Consider the following 8,703-nt stretch of genomic DNA (forward strand, 5'->3'; position numbering starts at 1 on the left):
CACAGTCCCCCAAGGCTCCTCTCTGGGAGGATTTGGTGGAATGGTGTCCAAGTCCTCTGTAGGGCATGCCAGCCTCCTTCAAACTCCCCTGTAGTCTTTGCAATTTTCACAGTGTGCAGCAATTCTAGTTCTCTTCTTCTCCAGTAGGGCACAGGAGCCTACAGTTGAAATCCAAAAAACTGGCAAAATCCCTAGAGCACAATCCTTACATCAGACCTTTCTGGAACTTGTGCTGCTCCACCGGTAGGTCCTCCAGGCTGGGTCCCACTGTTCCTGTTTATAAACTCCTCCTCCTCCCTCCCCTCCCCCCCCCATTCTACTTTCAGACAGTGACTCCAGATGTCCTACCAGGCTGCTTGCCCACAATGGAGATAACCCAAGTAGCTTCAAACAGCTAATGAGCATGTCTACTGCCTGCCACACCCAAATTCTGGATGATTCTGACCCATCCAGCAGTCACGCACACCTCTCACTCTTTGCCCCCCGCCCCCACGACTCTAGCAAGTCTTTAGGCACAGAGTCCCCAAAAACAAAAACAAGAAGCCGTATATCCTTCCCACTGTTCCTTCCCTCATGTAAGTATAGAGAAGATATCTCAGAAACTTCTGTTCTCCCTGACTCATAACACTAGAGCTAGGAGGATTCAATTACATTAAAATGTGGGAAATTTGAAACTAACAAACTAAATGCTTTTTCATACAGCATGCAAATAGACTGTGGAACCTAGTGCCACAGGAAGTTGTTGAGGCCAAAAATTTAGCAAGATTCAAAAAGGGACTGGGCATTTATATGGATAACAAGAATATTCTTCATAATAATAATAAATGCTAAAAATAATTTTGGAAGAGATATTAAGTCTCATGCTTGAGGGTTTAAGCCAATCTCTAATTGTTACCTACTGCAGTGTTCTTGTTCCTACCTCTGAAGCACCTCGTGCTGGGCACTGTTAGAGACAGGATAATGGACTAGATGGACATCAAGTATGATCCAGTATGGCAAATCCTGTTTCCTAGAGAGTAGGGAGTGGCACTATAGGGGAATAATTCAGCACATTAGGGACAAAATGCAAGAAAACACAAGAGATATTTGTGGGACAAGTAGACAAACATTAAACATGTTTTCTGATGTTTTATTGCTTCAAGGGTCCTTTCAAACCCTTTCCCAGAAACTTGTCAAGCTACTAAAGAAACATATTGAAAACAATGAAAAATTATATTGTCCAATTTAAACATATCTTATCACATTAAGGAGATTGATAGGATAATGTTTATGGCAAGGGCTCCTAAAGGACACATTAACAAAATGTAAACCTTGCATTTGTCTGATGATCTTACTATCCACGCTGAAAATGTATTTTAATTGGGCATCACAGCAACTCATGTGTCTTATGGTACCTGTTCGTGATAAACAGATCCACGGCATCCAGTATAATTTCAAACAAACAACTCCCTGCCCTGGAGGTAATTACCAGGAACCTCTCCAGCACAGGTCCTTAAAACTGAATGTGGCTTTTAGTATATACAGTTAACTTCATTCAAAGACAATATGAAGTGGTTCTTACTGTATGCCAGCCAAATTCTGCCTCAGTTTACACCCTATGGAACTCCATTCAGGCCATGGATTTGTACAGCAAGTAAGTCAGCACAGAGCCTGGCCCTGTATCTGTACTCAATCATTCAGATCTGCTGCATTAGGGAACTAATTTAAAATAAGCACTGGTGTTCCTAGACATGCCCCAGTGCAGCTTTAACACATTTTTAGCTTGAATCAGCAGAATTTCTGTAATGATTGTATGTTTGCAAGAGACTTCAAGATTGAGGTAGGGAGAAATGTTTTATCAGCAGAGTTTTATCCAAAGTGGGCAAAATTATTTTAAAAGCACCATTGGGAAATCTGCCTGCTTGTCTGTAGCATTTTATCTTTACTAACATAAGCAAGGGCTGATAATTGACCTTAATACTTTAAAAGAAAAGTTTCAGGTACATGCAGCCAAAGCCTAACTCAGACAAGTAGTCCCACAGAAAACAACAAGATTCCATATATCAATCAGGTGAGCAGGATCCTGATGTACTTATGGCCTACAGGGCCAATCTCCCATTACACTGGTTTTGTCAGTGTGGCTGCATTGCTTTCTACCTGGTGTAAGAGAGTGGTGGTGTACTAATTTAGATGGAATATATAAGGGGCCAAAGAGTTAAAGGTGTTAACATGAGCCTGTAACTGTCCAACATTGAACAAGTGTTAAACAAGGTTTGGGGTATGATATACAGAGACCTCAGCCTGCTTAGTGCCAGGGCAAACAATTAAAAATCTTTTTTGCCTTCTATTAAAGACACAGAAAAGAAGGAAAAGCACTTAGAGCATTTGAAATGAGGTATTAAGTAAAGCTTTCATTTTAACAACACCCCCTGCTCCCTTTTCCTTCAGCTGAAGAGTTTATTTTTTAAAATTCTCACCTTTATTGACAATCTTGTGGATGCTAATAACCGTCCTTTTTTGGGAAAAGAGAAGACTTCAGTTGAGACGGACTGGACCTCTTGTTGAATGCTGTCCCATTTCCCAGAAGGCAAAAGAAGACAAACACACTCAAGGGGAAAGAGAAGCACAGCAAAGAGAGAAAATATAGCTTCTGTCTCTGGTATTAACTCTGACTGGCAACCTCACTGCTGGAAAAACAGAGGCACAACACATGGCTTTATTAGCCACTCTGAGACCTGGCACATGTGTATTAGCATTAGGCTGTTTAGGGCATTGCTTTTAATTACTTTTTGGTCACAGGCTTACAGCAGTGTTGCAAAATATGCAGTCTTGGATGGCTGAGCCAGATTCTTACTAAACTCAGTAAAAAAGGGAGAGGAAAGAAAATAAATAACGTAGCAAAGAAAAAGGACACATAGGGGAGTGACAAGTTCTCACTGCTGGAAAAACAGAGGCACAATATCATCTGGCTCCCTTTCTCTGCCTGATCTGGTCAGGAAATCTTTGGATCAGGCCGATAGTATAAATATTGGTATATTGTGCTAAAATTAGCAATATAGATTATTTTCTAGAATCTTCATGTTTTTAACTGAATATATTTTCATTGGGGATCTTGGCATACCACACAATTCTCTCTCATTGGGGTATATTCACATTTAAGATAAAAGGAAATTCAGGAGCCATTTGGAAACTTAGGCTGCTTATTCACTGATGGTAAAATTTTCAGAACCGCCTATCTGAGCAAGAAGTCTAAGTCCCAATGACTTACATCAATAAAGGTTTACAGCAGTGTTTCTCAACTGGCAGATCATGACCCGGTGGGGGTTGGGGGGAGTGAGAATGGGTCATAAAGGTAACTGAGGGCCATGAGATGTTGAAAATTTTATAACAATCTAAAGCTAAGAAAATCTCTTTTCCCGCACATCCTTATCCTTCAAGGTGAAGTGTTCTCTCTCAACGTCTGAAATCACACCCACAAATTATATAGGCTTATTATAATTGATATACTTTTATAGTAAATGTAAAGGGATAAATTTTACTTCAAATAAGGGGTTGCCAAAATGAAAAATCGAGGGGTTGTCTGCACCAGTGGCCTGTAAATTCTAGTGCACTAGTGTGTTGCACACTAACTGGCTCATGAGGACCCTCCTGGCATGCACTAAAAGTGTGTTAGTGCCCAGTTTGAAATGGGACATTAACACACACTAAGAAACTTTTAGTGCATGCCAGAAGGGTCCTCATGGGCCAGTTAGTCCACAAGACGCTAACATACATTTGAATTTACATCCCTTTGCTGTGGACTAATGCACCACACAGAGAAGGCCTGAACCCCCCCCCCCCCGCCCCCCAGGTTTATAGGATTGAGAACTTAAATTTTGAATGACCCACTTAAATGTGGGATGCAATGTAAAATTTTCAAGAACTAAGTGACTCAGGCTTAGCTTCCTAAGTGCATTAGACACTTTTGAAAACTTTACTCTGGATCTTTATTCAGAGGCCACTTGTTTAAGCCTTCAAATGAAACACAAGAAGTGAAAATGTGAAGTTCCTTTTTTCTATTTTTATTCAGAAATTTGAAACAGGTGTTACACTTGTTTATAACCCTGTATAGTGTTTGTTAAACTAAACTAATGAACCTAACCTTGGTCGAGCTGTGAAATGTGTTAAACCACAAAGGAAAGAAATAGCTAGGTTTAAACATTTTTTCACACATTCAATAAGTCTTGGAATTATACATAGAATATAAATAAATACATGCGCGTGTAAAATGAACATTATTGACCTTATGAACATTTTAAAAAAAACCACATTGCAGGAATTTCTAATGATACAAACATTGGACAAAAAATAAATAAAAAAATGTATAATACAAATAAAATGGCATATATGGGGCATGCAATGCAGATTTTCATAGGGAAGAACCCAGGGAAAGAGTACTGTTTTAAATTCATTTCAATGCATGTTGACCAGGATCAATCCTAAGTAAAGGTGTGAGCTTCCAAATAATTGCACTAGTGCACACACCTGTGCCCAGACAGATCATGGAGGGCACAATTTGATCGGCAGGAGCTTTATCACTGGTTATGATGCACAAGAAATAACCCAGCTTGACTCTTAGATCCCATGCTGAGTCTGAACAGCTGGCAGCTGGGGAAAAAAAAAATCTATTTACTTGTAAATGGAGCATGTTTGATACAGAACCCCGAGGGACACAAACAGGGAATCACATTATGGTCCTGGTCCCACAAAGTTCCTCTCCCACCCCGCCCCCATAGAGTCACACTAAGGAAGAGGTTCAATGGATAAAGGTTGAGAGCAGCTTGTAGATAGGGAATAAACTGTGCAACACAGTCACAATGAACTTCTAACATCCATAGAGTATACCTCTGAAGCACCATGTTTTATAAAGTTATATACTGAAGTACATCAGAAGCTGATGCTTCCACAAATCTTTATAATTACAAAATATTTTGATAAAATCCTTTTTGTTATTTCTTCAGTGGATCAGGTTTAAATTGCAAAAACTCATTGTTGGTGATTTAACTTTCAAATAACAGTGCAAAGGTAGGTGACTTCTGGGAGTGGTAGCGTTTCCTAAGACTTTGTTTTTGCAGCTTATTATTCAACCCCATCAAACAGGGCCAGTGAATGATTATAGAAAAAGTGGAATGTAATTTGTTAAAAGAATTGTCTGCAGTTTTGTTAGTTGCAAAAGTAGTTCTTTTAAACTAAGTGCAACTGTCACTACCAATTTGGTACTTGATAATAATTACCTATATAATTCAAATTAAAGTGATGTTGCTGTCTCCATAAAATGGCACTAACAGGTACCTGCTAGAAAAATATCTCAAAGCAACAAAGAGATCTCTGTATAACTATGTCAAACAAGTTTAGATTCTAAATGAATCTTCTTTACTCAGCTCTGTGTATAGTAAAGACATTTGCTGAGTCTCTAGGGGCAAGGTGCAGGCATTGTGATCTTACAACACTTCTTTGTCAGGTGCTGCATACAACTACTAAAGTAAGAGCCATGCATCCATCTTCCATTTCAGTTACAACAGAACAACAAGGAGAGGGAAAAGAGAAAGGTGAACGGACAGAGAAACTTCTACTTTCCTCCCTTATATGAGGCAAAAGTGTACAGCTTTGAATAATTAGCAGACAAACAGCTCATCCCGGTGAAGAGGAAGGAGGAGACAAAGACAATTACTTTAATTTATTCTGTACTGGTCCCACAGGTAGAGCTCCTATTAAAGTCAGGGGGAGATTCGTGCACACCATAGCTAGAAAAACAAGCAATATGTTAAAATGTACCTTGATATCAGCTAAGGGCGTTTCTTAGATTGAATACTAACAGTTATGAAATGGCAATGAGTACCCTAAAAGGTAGTGAAGTTAACACTGCTGAGTTTTGTGCATGTATTTACATCCAGCATTCTGTCACTGAGGACAAATTTAAAAAGGAGGAGCCAGTATTAATGAAGATGTGATAGAAAACCATTAGTTTATGCTATTGCTTTTTGGCAGTGGCTCAGGGAAACTTTTCACAGCTGCTTTGGCATCACTGATGGACAGGATTCAGACTGGAACAAAAATGTGTGGTAGTAGTTTACTGAACTATGCCCACAATCCAGAGCAGCTGAAATACCTAGAATACCTGGCTTCAGAGTTTAACATTCCACTGACAGTAGTTGGTAAAAAAGCTTCAGCTTGGAAAAAAGACAACTAAAGGGGGATATGATAGAGGTCTATAAAATCATGACTGGGGTGGAGAAAGTAAATAAGGAAGTGTTATTTACTCCTTCTCATAACACAACTAGGGGTCACCAAATGAAATTAATAGGCAGCTGGTTTAAAACAAACAAAAGGAAGTATTTCTTCACACAACACACAGTCAACCTTGCTAGAGGATGTTGTGAATGCCAAGACTATAACAGGGTTCAAAAAAGAACTAGATAAATTCATGGAGGATAGGTCCATCAATGGCTATTAGCCAGGATGGGCAGGGATGGCATCCCTCTCCTCTGTTTGCCTGAAGCTGGGAATGGGGACAGGGAATGGATCACTTGATGATTACCTGTTCTGTTCATTCCCTCTACGCCACCTGGCATTGGCCACTGTTGGAAGACAGGATACTGGGCTAGATGGATGTTTGGTCTGACCCAGGATGGCCGTTCTTATGTAATTCCATTTCTCTGAGATGAGAGTGAGTCTACAATCAAAAACTACATACCGATTCAGTTCTTGTTCAGAAAGTTATCTTTGTCACTTAATTCTTTACAAAGAAACTGATGGGGCCACCACACTGCCTATAGAATGTATTACTGAGCAGTAGCTCAATCCTACCCCTGGATGATATGCCAACAAGGAAGTAAATTAAAATAAACATGCTAATTTCAAGCTTCGTTAGAGATATGGGCTGTGTGTGAAGTATTCTTCCAAATCAAGTTTTCCATCTGGCAAATACCCTCTTCGCTGTTTGGAAATAAACATCGGAGAAGAAAGAACTTTGGACTATTTTAAATTACTCAACACATTGACCAAAATTATGCTCTGATAAATCCATGTAAATCCATCTATGTAAATCCAGGACATCGCTATTCAAAACACCAATGCAATATAAATGGAGGAATGAGCAGAAGTTGGCCAATTCTCTCTAAAAGTAGAATTCTAGCTCAAACTGAAACTGAATAGAAGATATAATATTCTCCTATTAAGAGTTACGGAAACATCGCTGGTTACTATTATAGGCTCAGTATCTAGAGGGTGCTATAGTCAATGACATTTGGTGGTGCTCAACACCTCACAGCTTTAGCTCTTTAAGCAGTTGATATTGTACACAGGTTTGAAAATGTAATGCCTTCAATAATATACTGCAGCTGGAAGCCTGCTTCCCAGCCTTGGTAGACACAGCCATGCTACCGCCACTCCCACTAGGACGCTAAAAACAACAGTATGGATGTTGCAGCATGGGCATCAGCTCGGAATAGCCACCCGAGCTTGGACCCGGGGGATTGGGCAGGTTTGGACTTGGGTGGCTAGCCTAAGCTGCTGCTAGTGCTACAGTGTCCATACTGCTATTTTTAGTGCACTAGCTCGAGTGGAGCTAGTGCAAGTCTGCCTGGGCAAGAAGGCTCGCTCCTAGCAGCAATGTAGACATACCTTACATATGCCCCCAATCCTGCAACTGGATCTATGGCAGCAGACGCACAGGCCCTGCGCAGAACCTCAGTGACTTCAGTGGGGTTCTGTACACACGAATCATCTTGTGATGTTATTATTAAACTGCAATTCTTAAAATGCTTCCAAAAAGGCATGTTTTCAGAGTACACTTCTTTAATAAAAATATTAAGACTTTCAGAAAAAGAAACACTCTGGACTTAAACCTGTTCTCCTATCAATGGTGTTTTTGCCATTGACAACAAAAGGAGCAGAGTTGTGTCACTTCAAAGTGCTTATAGAGACACACATTAAATACAGGAGACTATACATACTGAATAAATAGTCAGATCTACATAACATTTCAACACATTGCCAAAATAATGCTGTTAAAGTGAAGAGGCTTTATTATTAATTAGTATTATTATTATAGATTTTGGCTGCAGTTATTAAAAATATATTTACCTGAAAGGAAGGAACTCCAAGTATATCATTTTACAAACAAATAATTTAAAATACTGCAATAAGCAACAGAAACTATTGCTTTTTTTGTTTATACATTTTTGGCATAAAACATTGCCATACCATTACAGAATTATAAAATATATTTTTATAGTACCTTACAAATCCAGAAACTGGTTACCACTTCTACCACATACATATGGTATTGGTACTAACAAACATGCACAGCATTCTGTAATTTAACACTGCAAAGGAATACAGAGTACAGAGCACGCCCACACATTAAAAATGACATGTTGCCATTTCATGTTACAAGTAAAAATATGGGGTTTTTTTGTTTTGTTTTTTTTTACAATTACTGCACTTTTTCCTGAAATACATTTTAATAACCACGTACACAATAAGTCCAAATTTTACCAGTGCATAAGTACATCCAACCATCTGTCACTGAACTTAAACTTCAGAAAGAGCGAACAACTAGGAAGTTAGTTAAGTCCCAAGAAAGGAATAACCAATGACTAGCAAACATGTCCTGAGCAGGTCCCTCCAAAAATAAGTGCTAAAACTTTATTTACTACAAAGACAATAAATTTCACATAATTA

This window comes from Lepidochelys olivacea, assembly GCF_965140295.1.
Source record: "Lepidochelys olivacea isolate rLepOli2 genome assembly, chromosome: 3".
NCBI lineage: Eukaryota > Metazoa > Chordata > Testudines > Cheloniidae > Lepidochelys > Lepidochelys olivacea.